Source organism: Panthera leo, chromosome A1 (genome assembly GCF_018350215.1).
Source record: "Panthera leo isolate Ple1 chromosome A1, P.leo_Ple1_pat1.1, whole genome shotgun sequence".
Classification (NCBI taxonomy): domain Eukaryota; kingdom Metazoa; phylum Chordata; class Mammalia; order Carnivora; family Felidae; genus Panthera; species Panthera leo.
In genome coordinates, this window is record NC_056679.1 from 107,352,292 (window position 1) to 107,380,161 (window position 27,870).

At 37.5% G+C, this 27,870-nt stretch overlaps 1 protein-coding gene and 1 long non-coding RNA gene across 3 annotated transcripts in view; one reads left to right on the forward strand and one right to left on the reverse strand.

Moving 5' to 3' along the window:
* The window catches only part of CHSY3 (chondroitin sulfate synthase 3), a 279,927-nt gene that overhangs the window by 208,706 nt on the left and 43,351 nt on the right, over nt 1–27,870 (forward strand). The gene's annotated exons all lie outside the window — the stretch shown is intronic.
* Nucleotides 16,713–27,544, reverse strand: LOC122217426. 2 transcript variants are annotated; one of them, XR_006201480.1, is made up of 3 exons: nt 27,378–27,544; nt 25,695–25,821; nt 16,713–16,937 (listed from the first exon to the last, which is right to left on the reverse strand). It is a non-coding gene; the product is annotated as an uncharacterized LOC122217426 (long non-coding RNA). The 2 variants fall into 2 exon arrangements; XR_006201482.1 differs by lacking the exon at nt 16,713–16,937 and adding an exon at nt 22,529–22,662.

The window sequence follows — 27,870 nt, forward strand, 5'->3', positions numbered from 1 at the left end:
GCATACTGTGTGCTGCCCTTTCATGTCATTTATAAATGTTCTTTCATACCAACACATATTAAAAGCAGCATATAATGTGAGAAAATTACGCACATAAGAATTGCATTTCCAGTATCTATTTGCTCTCACTTCAGTGGTCAAGAGGGGTGATGTTGACTCACCACATGACAGTATTTCTGTGATATTAGATGCTGCCCCACCTTTAGATTTTATGTACTTGGAACAAATATTCTGGCATCCATACTACTGGCCCTTTCTTGAATTGGTAGGTGTGATCCCTACTCAATAAAGTGGAAAAAAAAGGTTAGTTTAAAAGTTTAATAGCACAGAGCCATCAATTAAAAACATTTCCATCAGATATTTATAAAATAAAAGATTAATTTTATAGGTTGCCACTGTGTTAAAAATGAAATTATAGTAATTTGAAAACATTTCTTTTGAGACTCAAAATAGGGAGACTGAGAAAAGGAGTAGGTTTTCAATTCACCATTTTCAATCTAATGAATATGCTGGGGTTTTTTGAATGAGCTTATTAGAGCCCATTAGCTACTGTTCTTTCTGTCTTTTTCTCAAATTCTCAAGTGCCAGGACACGTAGACACAATCAGTGTCCAAAAAGAGTTTATAACAGTGTTAACAAAATTAATGTAAGGAATAAGGATATGCAGTTCTAAGAGCAAAGGAGGGAAAGCACAGAATGGATAGAATACTACAAGATTTTTAAAAGTCATGTGATAAAACAGAAGAGACAGAATTTGCTGGATGGCATGCAGTCCCCAGGATAAGTGCCCTGGTGTCAAGATAGTGTGTCAAAGGTCTGCTATTTTTGTTGTTCCCCCCCGTCTCTGTAATTATTAGACCATATTTCTTCTTGGAGTTGAGTTATAACTTTTTTTAGATCTTCAGCTAAGATTTGGGCAAAGAAAAAGATTGGTCTCAGAGGTCTGAAATAGCCTCTCTAAGCCAGCCTCAGTCTGTATAGTCCAACTTGTATCCCCTACTTTCCTGCTATGTTCTCTGCCCTTAAATTCGCTTCGTGGGAACACCCTACTGAGAATGAACCAACAGTAGTAATCCTTATAATCGTATCTGTAAAATGAGGAAGTGATGTTTGTGTCTTACAGATGTATCCATGCTTCAATTTGCTGGGAAGTTATTTCAATAAGAATACCAAAAACATTCCTGTTGAACTCTATAATCTTTAAAAATGCAGCTTTTTAAATTTGACTCTAAGTGTGATTTCTCTTTCCTTATTCTTCAGGCCTCTCTCTCACATTTTGCTGTCAGTGTCGGTAAAAATTCTAGCAGAGAAAATGCTTGTTAAAAAATAAATGGATTCAATAGCAGCCATGACGCATTTTTCTTCTTTTTCACTTTATCCCTGGAGAACAAAAGAGTAAGGGTTAGAAATGGAATGCTGGGCTATAAATAATAAAATTTCAATATAGAGAAGGTGATGAACTCCAAGTAAATATCTAATTTAAGATAAGAATAAGGGGGGAAGGGGCAAAATTTAGCCTCTTGATCTCCAGTCTGGTCTCAAAGCTGTACACAAGTGTGATGGTCACTTGGAAACAGGTCTGTTTGCCTTGGAATCTGTTGGATTGATGGTGGCAGGACCAAAAGCAAAGCGATAAGTGATCCCAGAGAGCTGCTTTTGTGAGGGTGTGCTGCTGTCTAAGGTCCCCTTGGATAGCAAGCCTGAATTTTATATTTTGTGAATCTGCCTCTTATCATTGTGCAAACTGATCCCATGAATGTCATCCCTCCCACTCTATAGCTGATAAAAATGAGAACAGTTAATTAGAGCTTTTAAGCTGACAGTAGCCTCTCAGCTTTGAAGATGCCTCCCTCACACACACTATTTTTTAAATATATATAAAAATGATATTGATCATTAGGATAACTTGGGTTTAGCTTTTGCAATTCCTTTTTTATATACTTATTTTCTCATTGTTCTTTGTCGAATGCTATTCTATTTAATAATCACATTTTGAAGTTGCATGAAAATTGATTTCATGTCTGCCTCCGGTATGGCTTTCTTATCAATACAGCATCCCTAACACATTGCAGGTACTTGATAAGTATATGTGTATTGATTTTCTGCTGAATGCCCTCTGTTGGGCTCATTAAGCTCACCTGAGGAAGAAAGACCAATGATTATTGGCTATATAGATTGAGTAGAAAATGTTGGGTATTAGGTTGTAGCATTAGATAATCTTGCTGTTGTGCTTCCAAATTCTTATGCAATTTGTTGAGCTTGTGTTTATACTCATTAAGACACTAACTCTGAATCAATGAGGACATAACTATGCTTGTGGTATTAAGGAGAACGTCCTAGTAAGAATGGTGCCCGTCTGTCTTTTCTTTCCTGTAATTATAAGATTGGCTTATAATTTAGTTAGGAGAGAGTAAGAGCTCGACCCTGCTCTGTCTGCAAATGGAAAAATGCACACTGATCTTAGGATTTTGCGTTTTTGTTCTGGTAGGCTAAAACTTGAATGGTTAGATCATTCATATTTCATTCCTTGACTTTTGTTTGTTTGTTTGTTTGGCCATAAAATCCAATAATAGTAAGACCACATAATAGATCATACAAACCAGGACACTTGGCTAATAAAAGGGACACTTTTGTAATTATGTAAGAATGAAAAGTACAATTGGGCACTGTAAAGTCACCTTGTGATTGTTGGGTTTTTTCCCCCCTTTAAGCTGTTATTTCACTTGTGAGGCACCCCTGATCTGACGTCAACAGATGCCAGAAAGGGCCTTGGTGTGGTTTGGTTGCTCCTGGCTGTGTGGCTCTCCTAAAGCTTTCTGGCTTTGCATCAAGTGGAACATCTTTCAAAGCGATACAAAAGATGTCAGCATCTTCCAGTGAAGGCTATACTTATTTTTCTTTGATACATATATGGGCACTATCAGGAAATCTAATCCGAATCAAGCAGCAACTTTGTTTTCCAAGTATATATTATCAATATACCACCATGGACAAAAATGCTGTAGCATGAATACGTGTAACTGATTTCACATTTTTCTCTTGAACCAAATCATCATGGGCTTAATGAAATTGCTAAATTTCAATCTGTGGTAATTATACCAATCATATTAATATTTCCAAAGTAAGCTTCTATTTCATGCCACACACTGTGCTCGACACTTTCCTACATTATCTCTAATCATTAAAACACCCCTACAAGCTACGTGTTATATCCCCATGTGAAATCGGAAGGAAAAAGAAGAGAGAGAAATTAAGACATTTGCCTAGTCAGGTAAACTGTAGATTGTGGGTTGTATCCTAGATCTATCTAACTATAAGCCCATGTTCTTCTCCTAAACCCTGATGTCTCTTTAATTAATAATCACCATCAACTCTCTAAAACATAATTACATTTTACCTTGAACTATCTGACCACAGCCATTTTCTATACTTTTGTGAATAAAGTATTTTATTCTAATGTTACTTATATCACTGTTAAGCAATAAATTAAGAAAATAGTCACAAAATTAACAAGTTCTCTCTCAGGTTAGGTAAGTAAGGACTTGTTAACACAGTGTTAGCTGCTTAAGGGTTAACCTGTTTCTTGTGATTTTTCTCCATGAAGATGAACTAACAAGGTTTTGTTCTAGTCTAAAGATTATCTCAGAGCGTGGGATGCTTTATTATGATTTTACATTATTGGTGCTCTCAATTCTATAAATATATGCTTTAAAATATAGCAGTGAGGTGCAATTCTAGCACCTTATCAACCAAGAAAGGAAGCATGTACCTAAATTATTACCACCACACTGACAATTTGCAGCTTCACATTATTCACAGAGTTTGAAAGAAATATATCCCAACTTCATCCTTAATGGAGCACTTAATACCGAAAGTAATGTTTTTAGCTTGTTCCAAGGAAATGTTTCCAGTTCTAACAATGAACACATTCTGAGGAATGAAAACACCAAAATCCCACAAAGTAAAAAAAAAAAAAAAAAAAGAAGAAGGAAAGAAAGAAAGAAAATAATGCCAGTCTCTTTTAAAAATTCTGCTCTCAGAGTTTACCAAGATTGAAAGATTCTCCCTAACTGCCTTTCTCATTGAAGGAAAGGATGTGTGCATTGATGAAACTGAGATTTTTTTTTTTCCTTTTTTCAACATCTCTGCCTAGATAATCCTCAGGCAGAGTTATGGCTACTCTAACTGGCCACTACTCTAGGGAAATGTGCATAGGCACACGTTTATCTGCTCTGTTCTCTTCTAGTGATACACATCTTAGCTGGCCAGATATAGAAAGTCAGTCCCGTGTGTCAAGTTCCCTCAAGATTATCAGTGCTGATTATGTGGAAGGTCTGCAGTGCTTATTGTCTTATTCTCTACTGTTTAATATGCCTAAAGTATAACACTGACAAAAGATATCATCAGCTTAGCTCAGATCTTCCCTGGACTGAAAGGCCATGTCATATGGGTTGAATCATTGTCTGACCAACTTGAAACGTGGCATCTCTCTAAAAGGATGGGTTAAACCAGGACTTCTAAGCTCTCTACTCATAGTGTGCTACCCGTAGCATATAGTTACATGTCCCTAAGGTTTTAGGTGAGCAAAGGAACCACTTGGCTTTGTCAGGCCTTCTCCTTGTTTACAGAACACAAATTAATTTATAACACACAAGAGTTTCATTATCTCGTTTATCTTTCCAAGTCACAAAATGGAATGATAACCTTCCCATGCGTGGTTATACATGTGCTATTTACAAAACTAAGAAAATCTTGAGGCCTCTAGCCTCCTATAGAGATACAATGATGCAGGTACACAAAGAAGTTTAGAAAAATAAATATTAAAATAATTAATTTTGAGTTTCGTCATAAAACCTGTTATAATGGCAAGAACAATGGGCAATCTGCCACATGCTAACTGTGTGCTTGTAGAAAAAGCTGTAGCATCTGAGGCTCATTTCTCTTATAAGTAAAGAGCCAACGATGCCAGATTTCTCAGAGTGACCATGACTACACAATGAAAGAAAGCACATTACAGTCCTTAAGAAGTTATACCATACTATATACGTATAAACTGATATTATTAAAAATATTTCATTTGACATACTTTTCCTAAATCTTAAGTGAAACCAAATTGGCTTTGGATGCGGAAAATACCATCACAATGATTTCTTTTAGAAGATCGGAAGCAGGCTCCACGATGACAGAAGAGAGCCTGATGCAGGGCTCAAACCCAGAAACTGCGAGTTTATGACCTTAGCCGAAGTCAGACACTTACCCGACTAAGCCAACCAGGCAGTCCATCCTCACAATGATTTTTAAAAACCAATTAATTTCACAAATTTCTACACCAAAAGGATTTTATGAGAAACTAGAAATAGAGGAAATTAATTTTCTTAACTATAATATAACTTTTTAAAATGTTTATTCTATTAGGAAATCAGGGTTTATAAACCAATGGTGTAAATACATATTTTCATTTGAATGACTGACTTGTTTTAATTTCATACTGTCTCTCTCTCTCTCTCTCTCTATATATATATATATATATATCCCTCCTTAAGTTTACTTCCTCTTTCTTTTTCTTTTTCTTTCTTCCCATCTGTCATTTATTCTTTTTTTCTTCTTTCTCTCCTTCCTCCCTCCTTCTTTCTTCCTTTTTTCTGTCTTCCTTTGTTCTTTCTTTTCCCTTCCCTCCTCCTTCTTTTCCTTTTCTTTCTCTCCCATCACCTCTCATTTTGCTTTCTCGACATCAGGCCCAAATGCCATTAGGGCAGAATGACTTGTGCTAGCCCACGACCAGGAGGTTACATACCTGACCAATCTTCCCCTGGTCATCTTGCTTTTATAGTTGTGACAGGACTTTCCCAGTTAATGCATCTCTGATTTCCCAATTCTTCTGAACCCTCTCTCCCAGAATTCCATACCATGTAACTGTTTTGAAACCTATATTCTTAAATCTGCGTGTACCTGAAATTCTGCTCTACTCTTCCCTCCCTAGCTCTCGCAATCCCTGGGATTCTAACAATCACTTTTTCTTCGGCTTGTCGTTATTTCACTAACTAATTTCTCCTCAGCAGCCAGTGTTAGGGTTACAAGAGCCCATCTTCCAGTCACATCTCCTCCTTGGGACACTAAGACTCCTCCTAGTCTTTGAGAGAGACTGACAGAAGATGACCCAATTATTGACATTCACTCCAGCACACTTCCTGACCACAACACCCCCCCCCCTCCCCCCCCCCGCCGCTTGGTTCACGACGTCAGGAGTGCCTGTGCTTTCCTCCAATCCACCCAGGCAATTGGAACTTATCCCTGTGATGATTGTAATTCTCTCCCCTTTCTCTGTGTTCACACGCATGTTTCCCAATCCCTTTATTCCTTCATGTCCACAAACATTCACACAAGTGTTTGTTTTCTTTTAAGAGGTACTTCTCTGACCCATTTCTAGCAGAGGTTGTTTCTAAGAAGTAACGCGTCATCTTGTATTCTGTTTCCTGCTGCCCCTATGGCAGTCTCCCAGACATGTTCTCTTGTCGTGATTCTCCATACTCTGTAATTCCTCACTGCTCCCTGAAGGTTTTTCAGAGCTTATTCTTCACCCTTCATCCTTTTTCATCTCCACACATCTCGCTAAGTGATACCATTTACTCTCACTGCTTGTAAAGCCCACTGCCTGCTCATCACCTACTCAAACATCCTAAGGCAGGGCCACCTACAGTTAAGATTATGCTCTGGAATATTCCCCCAAATTCATTTCCTCACTGTCTTCTCCACCTTAGGAAATCATTGAATGGGTCAAGCTGAAAACTCCAGAATGTTCTTGGATTCCTCCCTTTCTCTCACTAGCATCCCTAACATATCCTCATTTGGTGCGCTTTTCTATGTCTCCACACCACCATTCCCCACACCACAGTGGGCTTTACTAGGGACATGAGCGAAAGCCTTGTACCTAAGCTCAGCTGTCTCCACTCAGCTCCCCACACAGCAACCAAAAAGCACCTCTACAGTTATAAATCAGATCATGCCATTTGCCTATTTAAAACCCAGGAATGTTTATACTGCTACTTAAAATAAAAAACAAGTATCTTGGCACCTGTGTGGCTCAGTCAGTTAAGTGCCCTACTTCGGCTCAAGTCTTGACCTCACAGTCTGTGAGTTCAAGCCCCATCTTGGGCTCTTTGCTGTCAGTGCAGAGCACACTTTGGATCCTCTGTCTTCCTCTCTCTCTGCCCCTCCTCTGCTTTCTCTCTCTCAAAAATAAATAAACATTAAAAAACAACAGGTATCTTTTTGAAGCCCAAGATAATAATGAATATTTAAATGTATCTTTTTATTTAACTACAACCACCCCATGAGGGAAGAACCATTAATAACCTAATTGAATAGAGAAGGAACTGAGGCACAGAGAAGACCGGAAACTGTCCAACATGACTAATAATAATGGGTGAATCCATGATGAAAACCCAGGCAGCTGCCTCCAGAGTCTCTATCATGAGTGCAGGTTTGCTGCTCAAAAGCACTGCACAGGTGGCCATTGTTTACCCATTCAGCCTGACTGTATCCACTAGACCATAAACTCCACAAGGAGGAAGATGTTAATCAACTTGATTAATTGCTATGTTCCCATATGTGGAACAATGTGTGTACCGGCAGGCAAGCTCTACCCGCCCGTGAACTTTGTCCATGCTGGTCCCTCTACCTGCACACAATTCTTTTTTTTTCTTAATTTCTTTGATGTTTATTCATTTTTGAGAGAGACACACACACACAGAGCATGAGGGGGAAGGGGCAGAGAGAGAGGGAGACACAGAATCTAAAGCAGGCTCCAGGTTCAGCACAGAGCCTGATGCGGGGCTCAAACCTATAGACTGCAAGATCATGACCTGAGCCAAAGTCGGACGCTTAATCGACTGAGCCACCCAGGCACCCCTCTGGACACAATTCTTAACCATACCATATAGAAACATCCTCCTTGTATGTAAGATGCTATCTAAATTAATTCCTATTCTCAAATCCCGCAAAAAGGCCCCACTGACCACCCTACGTATACTAAGTTGTATCTGACCATTCTTACCTCATAATTCAACTAATTCCCTTCATTCTGTGTATCCAAATTTAAACCTATTATTAACCAATTTATTATTTTCCTTTTTTTATATATTTTTTATTTTTTTATTTATTTTTTAATGTTTATTTTTGGCAGAGAGAGAGAGAGAGAAAGAGACAGAGCATGACTGGGGGAGGGGCAGAGAGAGAGGGAGACACAGAATCCAAAGCAGGCTCCAGGCTCTGAGCCGTCAGCACAGAGCCCAACACGGGGCTCGCACTCACAAACCGTGAGATCATGACCTGAGCCGAAGTCAGACGCTTAACTGCCTGAGCCACCCAGGTGTCCCCTATTCTTTTCCTTTCTCACTTACCTGGTAGAATGTCAACTCCACAAGAGCATAGACATTTTTACTATTGTAAATCTAGTGTCCCCCATAGCAGACATTTTTTTTTCTTCCCATCTGTCAAGAAATATTTGGTGAATGAACCTACTTTCCATTTTCAACTTTCAGCTCTCGTTACCCTCAGAGATCTCAAACAAGCATAGTTATTCCTGATACCTTCATAAATGCCAAAGATGTTAAGTCATTTATTATGAGGCCCAGGAACTCACCTAGGAACTAGAGATACCACGATGAGAAGTTTAAACATGGTCTTGAACTTCAGAGAGCTCACAGTCCACAAAGGAGAAACATTAAAAATAACGTACCACCAAACAATAATAATATAAGATGATAAGTTATTACAGAATAACCCATGTTGTTGGTATCTTAAGCCACAGTGCCAAAATCCAAGTTGATATATGACCTTTCTGACAGACCTGCAATGTATATACATAATATATGTAGTGTAATATCCTAGGTAGATACTTCAGAAAGGGAGCCATGTTGGATCTAAACTACAGTCTGCCCTAAATCTTTCAACAAGAAGATGCTCTTTGCTTTGATTTTGACCTTCCTCAGAGGACAAATAGCAATTTGCTTTGCACATGATATTGCTTGGTGATTCCTGCTGATGTGAGCTCTTTCTCAAGCTCTGGCTTCTGCCTCAACAGAAATGACTCCACAAAGAGTAGACCTTTCTAGAAGGCATGGTTTCTCTCATGTCTGTTGTTCCCCTGCCTTGTTCTTTTTCTCTAGTCTTTCTTGTAACACTGTATCTAATTCTACTCTATTCATACATTTATTTGTCCCTAACTCCCCAGAGATCCAATTTCACCCTCTGTCTACAGCATCTCATGCCCCCACTGTAATGAACTTAGCTTTACCCTTTTTTGTTGGATTCCTCAATAATCTGTCTTAAAAATGGAGGGGAGGTGGGGGGGGATGAGCTAAATGGGTGATGGGCATTGAGGAGGGCACTTATTGGGATGAGCACTGGGTGTTATATGGAAGTGGTGAATCACTGGGTTCTACTCCTGAGATCAGTACTACACTGTCTGTTAACTAATTTGAATTTAAATACTTTTTTTAAAAAATTGAGCACCAAATCTATATTGAGAGATGGCTGCAGCTATGAGCCACATAAGATCCTTCCCAGCAACTATTGCCATGTCCTGTCTACCTCTAGTCTCCATCAAATGCTTCCACATGGGTGTGTGTGTGCATGTGTTTATGAAGATACATATGTATCTCCCCACAGATATATCAAAATGGCCAACATAGTAAATAAGATGTACAGTGGACTTCTGTCCACAATGAGAAATTAAACATGAAGGAGAATAATAATTATTATTATAGTAACTAAGGCATTGTTCTAGTTATTTATACTGAAGAGAATGAGTAGGAAATTAAATCAAAATACAACAAAACAAATAGTGGGGGACCTGGGTGGCTCAGTCGGTTAAGCGTCCAACTTTTGCTCAGGTCATGATCTCATAGTTTGTGAGTTCGAGCCCTGCTTCAGGCCCTGCTTCAGATTTTCTGTCTCCTTCTCTCTGCCCCTTGCCCACGCACACTGTCTCTCTCTCTCAAAAATAAATAAACATTAAAAAAATTAAAAACAAACAAAAACCTTGTTAGTCAAAGTTTTCATCATTCTGACATAATGGAGGAGCGTAGGTTCATGAATATCACCAAAGGGCTTTTAAAATAGTATTTATAGCTACTGATCGTTTCTTTAGAAATAGAATAAATAAATTGGTGAGGGAACAATAATATTGTCAAACTGCTTAAAAGACTGGGACCTCCTCCTTCCCCACCTGCGAAGTAAATTAAATATTTAATATGTACATTCTTAGAGAAAATGAATAGGCTTAAGGTAGCAAGAGTTGAGTTGGTTCATACAAATAGCCAATGCTTCTAAACTGGAGGCAATTTTACCTCCCACCCCAGGAGACATTTTCCAGTAAGACATTTACAATTGTTACAATGGGGTAGGTGCATCTGGTCAGTAAAAACCAGAATGCTGCCAAGCATCCTATAGTGCAGGGTGCCCTCCTTTGCATGTGCGTGCGTGCGTGAGCGCACACACACACACACATAAAATCATTTTCTGGCCCACAAAGCCGATATTACCAAGTTTGGAAAACCCTGAGATAGCCTAACACAGGCCACAAAATCAGACTTCTATAGTCTTTCCCCAAAAACATCATAAACATTATAGTTAATATTTCCTAAGCCCCTTTACTAGGTATAATTCATTCAGAAGATCTTTATTAGAAATTACTGTGGGAGTATAAACTGTGCCCCTTATTGACTCTTTCAATAATATAGGACATGTTGGAGAGAGGTGCTATTAGCACTGAGTCCTGGGATTTTTACTTAAAACGTTTTATAGTCATTTGCCAATTTACCAAAAGTTCCTCTTGGTAGATATAAGAAGGACTTGTAGTCTCAGCACTATGACAAGGGTGAGAGTCAGAAAGTTTTAATAATTTTACTTCCATTAAACTCTCAATCGTCTGTGAGATAATTGTGCAGATGACTTGTATAATTTTTCTCCTCTCAGTCAGTCTTGGAATTGACCCCTTGCTGTGCATAGACATGTGTGATTGTTGGGTGGCCTAGGGTGTCATTTGGGACACCTAATTTATACTTTTGGCTGTCGGAAATGTGGAATTAATGGAATATTATGATTTTCACTACATTTCAGAAGAGTGCGTTTTCGGAAGAGGTTAAACATAAAGATGTTTATAATGTAAGAAGACAGTCAAAATGTCTCTGATAATGGGCTACCAACCTAAGGGAGAGAAGCAGTGGACAAAGCTGGTTTTGGTTTGCTCCAAAATCTACACTCCCTTTATTCTGATTGCCTGCTTTCCACCTGATGGAAAGCTCTCCACCATAAAGGTAGTCACCATCTGTCACCATAAACATTATTAAAATACTATTGACTTTATTCCCTATGCTGTACTTTTTGTCTCCATGATTTAATTTATTTTATAACTGGAAGTTTGTGCATCTTAATCCCACTAATCTTTTAAACAACTCAGTGAGATATGTTCCCTTGTTTCTGAAGAGGGCAATGGGGCTTAGAGAAGCTATATTGCTTTCCTGGGGTCACAGAGCTTATAAGGGGATGATTTGGATTTAAGTCCAGGTTTGTCTGGTTGCATGAGCAGTCTCTGGTCCTAATCTCCAAGTTATTGCTATACTAGCATGCATGGTGATTTCTTTTAACATTTGAACAATTTAATTCGTTTTGTTTTTTGCTTCCATTGGTAAATTCATAAGTTTTATGATAATTTTAGAAGGGGAACCTTAGAAATTGAAATATATAATGTAAAATTTTCGTAAGACACACAAAGATTTAGGATTATTACTTTGACATTGGCAGGTAACAGTCAAGAACATATAGCATTTTTCTGAATCCTTTGATATTCACCAATTGTAAACTACAATTATGAGGTTATGTAACATTCTACTTACATATGTTAAAGACATTACCTTTCTTGAAGAGGGCCTTCATCTGCTGAGGAGAAACTTAGCTGGGTTTAGAAGGTTGTTCCTGGGGTGCCTGGATGGCTGAGTCAGTTGAGTGGCTGACTCTTGATTTTGTCTCAGGTCATGATCCTAGGGTTATTCGATAGAGCCCTGCGCTGGGCTCCACACTGAGCATGGAGCCCCCTTGGGATTCTCTCTCTCTCTCTCTCTCTCTCTCTCTCTCTCTCTCTCCCTCTGCCCCCTCCCTCTGTTTGTGCTCTCTCTCTCTCTTTCTAAAATTAAATTAAAAAATTTTTAATGCTGTTCCTAAAAATCATTATATCATCTTAAAATCACAAATTACTATTAAAACCACTATAATGATTTATTTAAGATCTCTGATTTAAGGTTTTAGCTAAAAGAACAAACAAACAGTAATTCCAATTTTGCTTGCAACATTTACCTACCCACAAAATATCACATACATCATTGTTTTAATGGTAAGGATAACTTTAGCACAGACTTTCCTTAAAACAGTGTGAATGATTAAATTGCAGTCATCTCTGGTTTTATTTACTTAAGGGTTCGTTCACATTTTGTGGGGTTTTTCCTTTGAGTATTATGTGACATAAAATTCACATATGTGACTAAAAATTCACAAACTACAAAAGGTAAATAATGAAAAGAATGTTACTCTGTAACACCAGACTCTTTTTTAAAAATTTTTTAAAATATTTTTATTTATTTTTGAGACAGAGAGAGACAGAGCATGAGCAGGGGTGGGGCAGAGAGAGAGGGAGACACAGAATCTGAAGTAGGCTCCAGGCTCTGAGCTGTCAGCACAGAGCCCGATGAGGGACTCGAACTCACAGACTATGATATCATTACCTGAGCTGAAGTTGGACGCTCAACCGACTGAGGCACCCAGGCACCCCTGTAACACCAGACTCTTAAAGCCCATTCTCCAGAGTCAATCTTACCTTTCCAAAAAAAATTATTTGCATATAGACATAAATAGGCATAGATATAGATACACACATTCACATTTATATACAGACCCATACACATACTTGTGTGTGTGTGGTCTCTTCTTTCTGGCTGTAAAGGTGAAGATATTATATGAAAGTGTTATATAAATAGTTTTGTTTACGTTCACTCCATAGTATTTCTTAAAACTTAAATTTCTCTTAAAACCTACTCCACACTAACAAATTTACATTATTCCTTTTAAAGACTACAAAATGAATTGGTTTAGAGATGTTGATATTTGTCTTTGGAAAATCAGGGTATGAAGCATTTTAACTGTCTGAAGTAAACGTTTGATTCTTTTTTTCATAGATTTTCATTTGTTCAGCATTGGAGCTCATGACAGTCATATCCTTTCGTGACTTTTTATACTTTCAGATTCAATTATGTTTGTTGTTTGTTACCATCGTTTTTCTCCACCTTGTTGTATCACAATGAATTGGTTTCCCTTCATGTCAAAACTGTCACTGAAAAAACTGTTCAGAAAGCTCTCAGGCTTTTCAGCTAGTACTGAACTCATTACTCATTTCTCTGGAAATAAGGTAGCACTTCTCAAGAGGGACCATGTCTTGATCATATATCTCTTCATAAAGGCAAAAGAGATAGAAAATTATCTTGCTACCCTCATTAATCTTTGACTTAGAGGAAATTTTTAAAAATTCAATTGTTTATATAAACAATTGGTTATATAATTGTTTAGAGACTATCTAAGACCAATATAGCAAAATTAAGACCATTAAGTATTTTTTGTTCTTCCAAACACTTATTGAAGGTTTTCCATTTCCTAGGTATTATGCCATGTGTTCAGGATACGCTAAGAAAATTTCCAGACCCTTGCATTTAGTAAAAGTTAATGAAGGAGATAAACAAGTGGGTAAAAATAATCGGCCATGGTATTATATAAACAGGGTTTGCATTGGTACTGTGGGAATCAGAAGACTATCTCATGTAGCCATGCAGGGGTCAGTGGAAGGCTTCACTGAGAAAGCAATGCTTGATTTGAATCTTAATGATTGAGGAGATTAAGCCACAGAGAGAAGGATTGGGGAGGGGTGGTGCCAGAGGTAGAGAAGTGGGTAAGGGTCCAGGCACAAGGAATAAACTCAATCCAAGGCAAGAAGCAGCATAATATATTTGGGAGAACGTAAGTAGTTTTGTGTAACTGGAATGCATTGCGTGTGCAATGGCTACAGAGAAATCCCAGGACAGTCATGGAGCCTCCTGCCAAGGAGCTCTGAGCAACTGAAAACTGGAAGCAGGGAGCAGTACCAATGGATTTTAACTCTGGCAGCTGTGTGGCAGATGGAGTGGAGAAAGAGGAGACTGGGCCATTTCAGAAGCTACTGAAATAGTCCAGGCAAGAGCTGATGAGACACAGACCAAAGTACTGGCAGGGATGATGGAAAAAAAAAATAGTTTGAGATTTATCTAGAAATTAAACAGACAGGGCTTAATTCACTCCTGAGTCATTCAACAAGAAAGTACTCACGACCTACTGACTGGTAAGTTCTGCCTCAAATCCTGAGGATCCATGGAGCGTATGAAGAAAACAGACAAAATGGGAGCAATGATATTCTCCACCCTGCGTTGGGAGTTTATACTTGGTGCAATGAGGACCAAGGGAGAGAATGATCACTTCTATCTGTGAACTGCTAGTCTCAGGCTAGAGCCGTGCATGTGAATGGCATGGAAAGGAGTCAGTGAACAGATCCCAGAGGCCTCACATGCCTCATAAGAGTTTGGAGTTTGTCCACTAAGCAAGGAAAGCAGTTGGCAGGTTTTATTTTGTCTTTTGGGGGGTTTGGGGGGGTTTTTTGTTTGTTTTGGGTTTGACTGGTTTGTTTTTGTTTTTTGTTTTGCCTGTTTTTGTTTTGCTTTCATGTTTATTTTTGAGAGAGGGGGGCAGAGACAGAGAGAAAGGGAGACAGAGGACCTGAACAAAGCAGGCTCCACACTGACAGCAGAGAGCCTGATGCCGGGCTTGATCTCATGAACTGTGAGATCATGACCTGAGCTGAAGTCGGATGCTTAACCGAATGAGCCATCCAGGGGGCCCAGCAGTTGGCAGGTTTTAAGCCAGATATGCCTTTTTTGAAAGTTTACCATGAAAATCATATGAAAAACAGCTTGGAGGTGGGACAAGAACATAGGCGGGGCAACAGTAAAAAGGCCAGTTGAATAATTTAGGGGAGGTGACAATGCTAAACTCATAGTCAGAAGACAGGGAGGACACAAATAAGGCTGGTATTATGAGTTAGAATCAGTAATACTCAGTTATAAATTAGATGGGTGAGTGGAACAACAAAGTTAAGGATGACTCCTAAATTCTGGAATGGCCAACTGGGCCAGTAAGTACAGGAGCATCACCAGATGGGTTGCATTAGTGGGAAAGATGATATGTTAGGTTTGTGTTCTGTTGGGTTTTGGGAACCTGTGGAAATATCAAGCAGAGAAGTCCAGTTGGTGGCTGAATCTATGAAGATAAATCAGAATGTGCAGGAAGAGAGTGCTAATGGAGCCCCAAAGAAGTTGATGAACAAACTTCTGAAAAACCCTTTGAGTGGTGGGTAAGGCTATGTGACCTCCCCCTGTGACCCCTCCATGGCTTCAGTCTTATAGAACTTGTTGAGTTTTTCTAATACTCCAAAACTTCATTCCCCTTTAAGGCCATTAAAGTAGAATTTTTTTTTCTACAGAAAATGGTCTGCTTGATGGCTTCTTCCTCAGAGAAGACATCTCTGAGCACCCTGTATTAGACTCTCCCCATTCATATCCCTGTTGTCTCTACTACATTACCCTTCTTTTACTTTCTTCGTAGCACATAGCACTAGGATTCTGATTGATCACATGTTTGGTATTGCATATCTGTCCTAAATCCCTCCATCTTGAAGCACATTGAAATAAGATTTTACCTATCATTTTTGCCACTGTACTTCCAGCCCCAGATTTGTGCCCAAGATGTATTAAGTGCTTGAGAAATATATGAACTATGAAAGAATGCCAAATTCCTTATGCCAGATGTGTTTTTATTTATATACATGGGTTGTATAATTGTTGGCTTTATTCCTGTTTTCAACTCAGTGTGCATTTCCAGAAAGATCTTGACAGTTTTTTTATGTTCATATGTCTTATATATGTTTTTATCTTAGCATGTATTACTACAGCACCTAACTTTAAACATTTTATACTTAGAGTGCATAGCGTAAGTGGAGATTTTCATTATCTTTAGATCTGAGACAGAATCTCATTATTTGTACACTGTAGCCACAAAATTTTTGACAGTTCTTTTCCAAAAGAAATTGGATTTTATTTGGAACAGCTTTTCTATTTTTATGTTATTTTATGCACCAAAATATACATGACATTTACTTAAAATATAATGCATCATAATAACATAAACATTTTTGAGCCCATCATCTAACTCAAGAACCAGATCATCAGCAGTAAGTGAGTCTATTTATTTCTTCTTATACTCATCCCCCTCTTTTGGCATAATATCCACTGTATTGGATTGGAGCTCATCTTTTTCCTGCTTTAAAAAAATTAGTTCTATCATGAGAGTATATATGCCTAAAAACTGTATTAATGAATACATTAATTAACCAATTGATTAATTATGTTATTGAGCTTTATAAAATGATGTCACTGTATAGAGACTTCTGGGGCTTGCTTTTATTACTGAGCATTACTTTTCTAAAGATTCATTCATGTTATTTTGCATCATTATCGCTCCTTAATTTTTACTATCACATAATATTCCATTGTGTGAATATACCATAGCTTACCTACCTATTTTTCCCTTTATCTTGGGGGGAAGGAGAGTGGGTTGTTTCACTTTTGATTTCAAGGTCTTTGTTGCACTTGTTCTCCTGTTGCAAACGGTATCATGATGAACATTCTTGACAGCCTGCTAGCAGTAAGAGTTCTCTAGGGCACTGCTTCGCAAACTTTGTTGAATAATCAGTTTTGTTTTTCTTGTTTAGTTGTCTTATTTCCAATACTTCAAAGATTTAAAATATCCTGTGTAAAAGACAGAGGGAGAGGGAGAAGACAACAAAAATTATTTCTTTTAAATGAAAAAAGACATGAAAGCCATTCCTAATTTTGGGGTCACATTTAACAGAGGTGAATTACTCTGTCGAAGTAATTTATTCTGTGCCTATCTCTTTTTTTCATTATTTTATTAATTTTTTCATCTTGACTAGGGTACTCTTTCATCTCTATCCACTACTTCCCTCATTCCCCCCACCTGCCTCCCCTCTGGTAACTATCAGTTGGTTCTCTATGGTTAAGAGTCTGTTTTTTGCTTTATCTCTCTCTCTCTTTTTCTTTTCCTTTGCTTGCTTTCTTTCTTAAATTCCACATATGAGTGAGATCATACGGTATTTGTCTTTCTCTGACAGACTTATTACACTTAGCATTATACTCTCTAGCTCCATCCATGTCATTGCAAATGGTAAGGTCTCATTCTTTTTTTTTTTTTTTTTTTGGCTGAATAATATTCCATTGTATATATATATACTACATCTTCTTTATTCATTCATCAGTTGATGGACATTTGGGCTGTTTCCACAGTTTGACCATTATAAATAATGCAGCAGTAAACATAGGGGTGTGTTAGTGTTTTTGTATTTTGGGGGTAAGTACCCAGTAGTGAGATTTCTGGATCATAGGATAGTTCTATTTTTAATTTTTCTGAAGAACCTCCATACTGTTTTCCACATTGGTTGCACCAATTTGCATTCCCACCACCATTGCAAGAGGGTTCCCTTTTCTCCACATTCTCACCAATACTTGTTTCTTGTGTTTCAAGTTCAGCCATTCTGACAGGTGTGAGGTGATAGACAACTCATTGTAGTTTTGATTTGCACTTCCCTAATGATAGTGATGTTGAGCATCTTTTCATGTGTCTGTTGTCCATCTGTATGTTTTCTGTGAAGAAATGTCTCTTCATGTCTTCTGCCCATTTTTAAATTAGATTATTCATTTTTGGGGTGTTAAGTTTTAGATGTTCTTTTATATTTTAGCTACTAACCCTTTATTGATATGTCATTTCCAAATATCTTCTTCCATCCAGTAGGTTGCCTTTTACTTTTGTTTTAGGAGACATATCTAGAAAGATGTTGCCATGGATGATGTCAAAAGAGATCACTGCCTATGCTCTTTTCAAGGATTTTTATGGTTTCAGGTCTCACATTTAGGTCTTTTATCCATTTTAAGGGTATTTTTACATATGGTGTAAGAAAAGTGGTCCAGTTTCTTTTTTTTTGCATGTGGCTGTCCAGTTTTCTCAGCACCATTTATTGAAGAGACTGTCTTTTTCCCACTGGATGGTCATTCTTACTTTGTTAAAGATTAATTTCATAACTGTGGTGTATTTCCGAGTGTTCTATTCTATTCCATTGACCTATGTGTCTGGTTTTTTGCCAGTACTATACTGTTTTAGTTACCACTGCTTTGTAATATGATTTTGAATCTGGAATTGTGATACTTCAGTTGTGTTTTCCTTTTTCAAGATTGCTTGGCTATTTAAAGTCTTTTGTGACTTTATACAAATTTTAGTATCGTTCTAGTTCCGTGAAAAATGCTGTTGGTATTTTGATAGGGATTACATTAAATCACTAGAATGCTTTATGCATTTTAACAATAGTTGTTCTTCCAAACCATGAGCATGGAATGTCTTTCCATTTCCTTGCATCCTCCTGAATTTCTTTCATCAGTGTTTTATAGTTTTCAGAATACAGGTCTTTCACCTCTTTAAGTTTATTCTAGGTATTTCGTTGTTTTGGTGCAATTGTAAATGGGATTTTCTTCTTAATTTCACTTTCTGCTGCTTCACTATTGGTGTATAGGAATGCAACAAATTTCTGTGTGTTGATTTTGTATCCTGTGACTTTATTGGATTCATTTAGCAGTTCTAGTAGTTTTTTGGTAGGGTTTTTGGATGAGTCTTTAGGGTTTTCTATATATAATATCATGTCATCTTGATAGTGAGAGTTTTATTTCTTCTTTACTAATTTGGATGTCTTTTATTTCTTTGTGGTGTCTGATTGCTGTGGCTAGGACTCCAAGTCCTATGTTAAATAAAAGTGGTAAGAGTGGACATCCTTTCTAACCTTAGGGTAAAGCTCTCAGTTTTTCTCCATTGAGTATGATGTTGGCTATGAGTTGTTCATATAAGGCCTTTATTATCTTGAGATATGTTCCCTCTAGACCTACTTTGCAGAGAGTTTTTATCATGATAATGTACTTTGTCAAATGCTTTTTCTGCATGGACTGAAATGATCTTATGGTTTTAATCCTTTTTCTTATCTTTCTTTTGTTTTTTGTAAGTTTTTTTAAATTTATTTTAAGAGAGAGAGAGAGAGAAAAAAGTCCCAAGCAGGTTCCACACTGGCAGCACAGAGCTCTATGCAGGACTTGAAGCCATAAACTGTGAGATCATGACCTGAGCGGCAACCAAGAGTTGGGCACTCAACCAGCTGAGCCACCCAGGCACCCCTATCCTTTCTCTTATTAATGTGATGTATCATGTTGATTGTTTTAGCACTATTGAACCATCCTTGTATCCTGGGCATAAATCCCACTTAGCTGTGGTGTGTGATTTTTTAAAATATATTGTTGGATTCGGTTTGCTAATGTTTTGTCAAGTGTCTTTGCATCAATATTCATGAGACATATTGGCCTGTAGTTCTCTTTTTTCTGGTGTCGTTATTCTGTGCCAATCTTATTGCAGACAGTAAAAAAGTTTGAGGACACACTTTGAGAAGCACTGCCTTATAGTCTTAGAAATCGACTTGCCATAGGGTTATACTTGGCCAAGTAATGAAAATTGTTTCTAAATCACTGTCTTGGCTTACAATCCCAGCAGCAGTGTATAGGTCCCTGTATCATCCAATCATCACTGATATTTTCTGGCTTTTTACTATTTGCAGGTTGGATAAATAGAAATGATTTTTTATTGAGGTTTCATTGCATTTCCCTGACTACTTTTGCAGGCGACATCTTTTCAAAATTTACTGACCATTCATGTTCTTGTGTGAAATGTCTCTGTCTTTTGCCTGTTTTTCTGTTGATTTGGTTATTTGTGTGTGTGTGTGTGTGTGTGTGTGTATGTGTGTGTGTGTGTGTGTGTGTGTGTGCACTATATGCTAAATTTGTGCCAGCTGTATGTACTGTAAATATCTTTTCCCAGTTTGTGACTTTCCTTTTCACTTTAGAGGCAAGTTTCACTGCATCAAAAAATATTCGTGCCTATACTTCCTCAAATTTTATGAGAAGACATAAGGTATAGATGGTATTGTAGCTATGTCTATGCATTCCATAAGATGGACACTTTGGACATGTTTAAAGAATATTAATGTAGGCATGACGGTATTTTTTTCTGTTTAGCAAATGAAGCTTGGGCTCAGAGACAGAACAAAGGGGTCCTTGATAAGTGTGTGTGTATATATATATATATATATATATATACACACACACACACACACACACACACATATGATATATATATATATATCATGTGTGTCATATATAATTATGCATCCATATATATATACATATGTATATGTACATATATATGTGTATATATATATGTATATATATACACATATATATCTTTTTGATTCCTTTATTCCGTTGCAAATTCAAAATATCAGGGAAATGGATAATCCAACTGTTCCATATAATAACGTGAAGATATACCACAAAATGACAAGTAAGGACTGGTGAATGCATTGTATAACTAGGAAAAAAATGTTGAAATTCCCATGGTGTCATCACATCTTTAAGACTTAGGTTTGAAAGAAGATGTGAGAGAAGTCTGTAGAACCAGTAATAAAGTGGGTTTTCCCCCTTTTATCTTTGATGAAACACTTCCTTTCCAACTGACAAGTTGTTTTTATTTCTTTCTAAATATTCCTAACATTTCCTCCTCAAAGATAAGAAGTTAGAGCAGGAAAAAAAAAAAAAGAAAGAAAGAAATCCCACAGAGAATGTTATATCTGGTCTCTGAAAGACAACAATAAGAGAATATCGTCAGAATTGTTTATTAGGAAACCTTTTAATATAGATATCCTTTTGAAGGTCTTGCTAATTACCCTGAGTACACGTTTGCTCTTTTCCAGGGATAGTGGTTCCATTTTATTGGCTGTGATAAAGCAGAATGCACAAATGGCCTGTGCATTCTGAACATGCTAAATCATTTCCTTGTCTTGCTGGAGAGACTTAGATTTGCATAACTACATATTTTGTTAAAGTTATTTTCTTGACACTCTTCTCCCTCCCGTTTAGAAAATCGATTAAATGCTTACACTTAGACTTCATCTTAATCACTGCTGATCTATACAGATAGCATGATGTGTGAAGGAAATAAGTTTTGAGATTTTAAAGTACTCCATAATTACATGTGAATTTTGAGGCAAAACTAAACTAAACAACTGAAATTACGTGGCGGTCACATATAAAAATGTCAGGGGAGTTATAGATTTCTTTAATAAAATGTGTTCAGTGTTCAACATTTATTAAACTACCCCTGTATACAGGGCTTTGGGTTATGTTCTAAGGAAGCATATACCTTAACTCATCAAAAACTTATACATGAGGAGGAAAAAAATAATGAACTATTATATTTTGATTTTTTATTTCTTTCAATGAGCAAAAAGTACTCTAGAGTAAAAGATTCATTTGATATGCACAGAGTATTTTCTAGGGATTATTTTCAAGGATAAGAATATATTTTTACCAAAAGAGTCACTCTTGTTAAAAAGTATATATTATTTTGATGATCCTTACATATGTCTAAAGTAAATGTGAAATGGCCTTGGTTGGCATTTAACTTGTACAGAAATGGTAGGTACCTCTATGATGAATCACCAAAGTATGTTCTAGGGATGGAAACCAATAGAAAGACCCAAATGTATTGTCTCTGAATTGAAGAGTGCATTTCAGTGCCAAAAGCCTAATAAGCCTGAAAATGACTGGTATAACTTCAAAATTCTTAGGGTTTTCTTATCTTCCACTGGCCCCAAACAATGCTTAATGTTCAAAACCGTTACCTACCTTCATTCTTTCTGCATTTTTTCCCTTACACACTCCCTTTATCCCGCCTCTACTCTTTATATAAAACTGATTTAAAAAAAAATCAGTGTTCTCAGTGTAATGTCTCTTTTTACTGAAAAGTCATAGGCATTTAGGTCTGAAGGCAAAATTAGGGTCTATAGGTGTTGCTGTAGATGCTTCTGGCACACAAGCAGGGATGGAGAACTTGTCACATCCTGTGGTTTTCCATTACTATTTCATGCATCCAAAACATGTCTCCCTACAACTCTTTCCCATCATCAGTCCTGTGAAACCACACAGCAAGAGTTAATTCTTGGGGCACCTGGGTGGGGGAGTCTATTAAGTGTCCGACTCTTGATCTCGGCTCAGGTCGTGATCTCACAGTTCATGACTTTGAGGCCCACATCGGGCTCTGTGCTGATGGCATGGAGCCTGCTTGGGATTCTGTCTCTCCTTCGCTCTGGCCCTCCCCAACCTGTGCACTGTCTTTCTCTCTCAAAAGAAACAAATAAACATGAAAAAATAGTAAAAAAGACTTACTTCTTCTTCTAATGACTCCTCAGATATGTGAAGATTACCGTGATCTGCTAAGTTTTCTCTTTTCCAGCTACATATTTCAATATTCTTAGTATTTCTTCTTGGTCTTGAATCATTTCACCATCCTGACCCTTTTCTCTGAAGTGGTCTATTTTATGGATAAAAAAACTTAAATGCCAACAAGAATTGTGCTAGTAACACAAATGTGTGAATTCAACTGGAAAGATGTCAGAAATGTTGCATATTGCACATTTAGGAATGCTTCCATACCATTAGAACTATTCTCTCTTCTTTTTTATTAGCATGTAACTAGATCAATTATTTGTTTTCCCACTTTTAGTTGAGACAAGTTAGAAGACTTTATCAACTTTCCACTTAAATCTGGCATATGGAAAAATGCAGCAGTACCAACATGATGTCCAGGGTCATTGACATTTGGTTACAGTTGCAGAAGACAATAGGTTACCCAGCAACTGTACCATCTGGAGAGAGAAATCACACACAACCTGAGTAAACAAGGACTGCTCATTTCAAGTAGAGGGTTGCCACGTGGCAGCATGGATCTGACGTGTTACAGCTTCCACCTTCAAGTCAGCCTGGAAATTTGTTTTTGTATTCTTGTTTGCTTGCCTTTTTGTGCGAAATTTTCTAATTTGTAGAAGTCAGTAGTAAACTTAACAAAAAGAAAGAAAGGAAAAAATCTCTGTATATCAATACTGTGCTAGCTACAGATGAATACATCTGTAGGCCAGACATGGCAGGTTTGTAACTCCTGCTTACCAACCACTGCTTCCAGATGTTGTTTTTAGAACTGAAGCTCATTTGGCAGAAGTGTGGAGCCAAAGAGGCACAGCTGGGCTGAGGAGGCCGTGCAAGGGCCGAGCCAGGACCAGGTGCCAGGACATATCTAGATGAGCCAAGGGCAGCATCTCCTTAGGAGTCTGGTGACAGGCTGTGGCCAAAGGTGACATAGTCTGTCAGCAGCACTAAGGAGGTCTCACAACTACCTAAACATGGGCAGGCTTTACCTGAAAGGGTTGTGCAGCAAAGAAGAAGGGCTCCATAGAAGCCCAGGTAATGGGCATAGCTTAGAGATAGGGAATTCAGAGGCAGTCGGCCAGGGAGAAATTCTGAAAGTGATACAGTTTTCAGGGCAGAAGTAGGTTACCGGGAAGGCAAGACGGAGAGCAGGTAATAGAACAGCAAATCAAGTCTGATTTGGTGCTGAACTATTAGCCGAGGCCCTTACATTCCTTATACCCAGAAATAGGATTGGTTCCAGAGCTGAGAGTGAGGCTGCACCTGGCAGGTAGAAGGTGAGGGATGGGGTGCAGGTGACAAAGTGGAGGGCAGGGCAAACATAAGTGTGGTAAACAAAAATTTTTTAAAAAAGTGCTCTGTTATCACAGAGGCAATTTTATTCTTTACCTAAAAACCCTAGGATTAAAGATAATTTGAAATATGCAAATAGGTGTGTGTGTGTGTGTGTGTGTCTTGTGTGTGTCTGTGTGTATCTTCACTTTTATTAAAGTAGAGCAATGATGAAACTATCAAAGGAAAATATCTTGATTCAGCCAAGGCTAGAGTTTTTATATATATGAGACATATAAGATATATATTATATAATCTTCCTAGCCTATAAATGCTATATATCAAATAACCTATATATATATAAATTTAAAGCCTACATATGTATATTTATATTCCTAAAACAGAATTCCTTGAAGAGAAATTTTTGTATGCAAGATCTCTAGTACATCTTCTTGTTCTTTCTCCCTTGACAAAGCTTTAAAAAAAATAAAAATGAGGTTCACATAAGAAAATCAGAGATTCTGGAGAAAGGTGGGCCTTTAGGGAAAGGAATCCTGGATCAAAGATCTCTATTGCAGCTGTAATTCCAAAACTTTTCTTGTATAATGGTTTTATCTTTTCCTTAGGAAGTCAAACAAGGAGGGCTATCACACCCTAGCTATTTTTGAATGGAATATGCCTCAAAAATTATACAAGGTTCATTATATGTAATTATCTGTTCTCCAGAGGTAGACAGGAAGGGGGTTCTAGGAACTTTTACAACATTGAAAAATCACATTCATCTACCCATGTGGATAAGAACCAAAATATAATAACCAAAAATTAGCTGTTTTCATAATTACAGCTAATATTGATAATCCTTGTAAGATTCTGAAATCAACTGTATGAAAAGAAAAAGAAAGTAGCCTAAAGAAAAGTCTGGAGGGCCGTACTGCATCACTGAGCATATACCTAGTCTGGTATAGCATATGGTGTATATTGGTACTTAATTAGTATTTGTTGACTGAATGAATGTTTCACAGTATGGAAGGTGGTTTAAGGTCTTCTAAGAGAGAGGTAAATGAAATTTCCCTCTAAATCTGTGCTTATGGGAGATGCATTTTTCATAAGAATGATGATTAATAACAGGATTAGAAGATTTGGTTTCATGGTGAAAAAACTTTCTGAGGTCAGCGTTTGTTTATTTTTACTTGCAGACCCCAAAAGGGTAGACTAGTACATATTCAAATATTAACTGTTAAATCGTAGTCATAAATTTTTAAGGAACTATCTTTTGGGGAGCAATCTTATGTAATATGTATAAAATGGATCATTGTAGCCAATTTGGCTACATTTCATAATCATTGGCATAGATAATATAGAGATAATAGAGGCCACATGGGAAATAATCCCTTCATCTGCTTTAGCAGTCAGCAAGAGATAGCTAAAATAGTGATGAATTATAAGATAATGATGTATTAACTCAAGAGCTGATACAGTTCCTGCAGGTTGGACCTGAATACCTTTTGTTCAAGTAGAGCAGTGATGAGACTATCAAAAGAAATCTATCCAGGGGCACCTGGGCGGCTCAGTCGGTTGGGCATCCAACTTCAGCTCAGGTCATGATCTCACAGTTGGTGGTTTCAAGCCCCACGTCAGGCTCTATGCCAATAGCTCAGAACCTGGAGCCTGCTTCCGATTCTGTGTCTCCTCCACTCTCTCTGCCCCTCCCCTGCTCACACTGTGTCTCTCTCTGTCTCTCAAGAATAAATAAAAATGTTTTAAAAAATTTAAAAAAAGAAAATAAATCTATCCAAAACAGTGTGATTCCTCCAAGGCTAGTAATTGATTGGATCAGAGTTCCCTTAGGCAAGACACATGGGAAATTACCTTGAAGAGAGAAGTCCAGATAACAGTAATTGATGATGTTTCCCATTTTTTGAGGTTCAGAAGCTCAGAGCAAGCTGTGTGGGCTCTATCATACTTCAACAGGACACTGAATTCTTCGAGTGAGCTCCTGGTTAGAATGAATATGATAACTTTACATCTTGAAACTGAAATCTAGGTAGCTGGTACAGCAGAAAGCTGTTAATCATAAGAGTTGAGCGTTAACTAACACTTCATTAGAAGATCTAAACAAGATCTAATTATTTTTAGAATAATTGCTGTTTTACGTTCAAGAGGTTTTCTTCTGTCCTGCTATTGGGAACATGTGGCTGCCCTCTGAGTTATTACAACAGAATACCAAACCATGCAGTTACACTCTGATTACTCTGTATTTAAAATATGGCAAAGAATATTCACAATAATCATTAGGGGTGCCATTATAATAGATGTTGACTATTGTGGAGAACTGGAAGCAAACCTAATATTTTTTTTAAAATTTTTTCATGTTTATTTTTGAGAAAGAGACGGAGACAAAGAGACAGAGAAAGAGACAGAGTGGGAGTGGGGGAGAGAGAGGGAGACACAAAATTCAAAACAGGCTTCAGGCTGTAAGCTGGCAGCACAGAGCCCAACACAGGACTCAAACCCACCAACCATGAGATCATGACCTGAGCTGAAGTTGGACACTTAACTGACTGAGCCACCCAGGTGCCCCAAACCTAATATTTTTAAGGCTTCTCTCTTACAAGATTTCTTAGTAATGTGGTTTTAAAACAAATTTTTAGCCAATGTGTTTACAGGAAACCTTACCCCAAAACTGCAACTACTTTTCATAAAATTTAGCTATCAAGTCAAGGTCCATGGCGGTTTTTGAAGCATTTTTTAAAATTGCAATAGTAATGTGGTTTTCACATCACTAGACTAGCAATCAGTATTTTCTGAATTTCATTTAGATCTGGCTCACAGGGCCAATACTTAAAGCCACAGATAGAAGAGATGAGGATCTTATAGTACTTTGAAACTCAATAGATGGATAGATGGATGGATGGATGGATGGATTGATAGACAATGATTTCATTTATTTAAAACAAATTGTGACTTCATTTGATAGCTATTATTTCACTTGGTGACTCAAACATTTATTCTCTGATGTAAGAATCTTAATCTTTTGTTTATAATTTTTCTCTTCCAATTGGAGAATTGAAACCTTGCTTTCTAAAATGTTGCTTTTAGCTAAAGAGGAAATAAAATATTCCAGTGTGATTAGATTTGAGAAAATACTTTTCAAGTATGGCATCAAAAATCTGTTTTCTTTCTTTTCTTTTCTTTTCTTTTCTTTTCTTTTCTTTTCTTTTCTTTTCTCTCCTTCCTTCCTTCCTTCCTTCCTTCCTTCCTTCCTTCCTTCCTTCCAAGAGAGTGTGCAAGGGAAGCAGGGGATGGGCAGAGGGAGAGGGAGAAGGAGAATCTTGAGCAGGCTCCACACTCAGTGTTGAGCCCTATACGGGGCTCAATCCTATGACCCCAGGATAATAACTTGAATGGAAATCAAGAGTCAGACAGTCAACTGACTGAGCCACCCAGGCACCCCAAAGCCAATCTGTTTTTCAAAGAGTTATTGGTAGTGGTGGTGGTGGTGGTGTAGGAATTAATTGCATAATATCAAGAACTCAATCATCAAAACCTTACTTTTGATACTGTTTCTGAGCAAAAATTATCTTGGCTGCTGTTAAATATGTAGGGAGTTCCTAGAACATCCGGTCAAGTCCCAAATCTCGACTTTCCAAGGGTGGAAAATTGGTGTCCTTCCCCTTAATGGCTGCATTAGTGAGTTTTCTATTGCACTTGGAAGAGCCGAGCTCCTGGAAATAGGACAAAATCAGATGAAATTTTGTGGGTGGAATTTAAGATTTCCCATCAGTCAGAACATAGGAGATGGCAAAAAAGAGACAAGGGAGCCACAGTTTGAAGAGACAGAAATCATGTACCTGGAACTGGTCCTGCATTCTTCTCTACAAGTATGGAAATCTATTAAAGCCTAAATATGTTTGTTTTCTAACTAATATGTATTGCTATGATTTCCATGTGTCTATCTGAAAAAAATAAATCCTTAATTACAATAGCAAAATTCTTTGTAGATAAAAGTGTAGTGGTTGCTTAGTAGAAGGAGCTAGTACTTTCT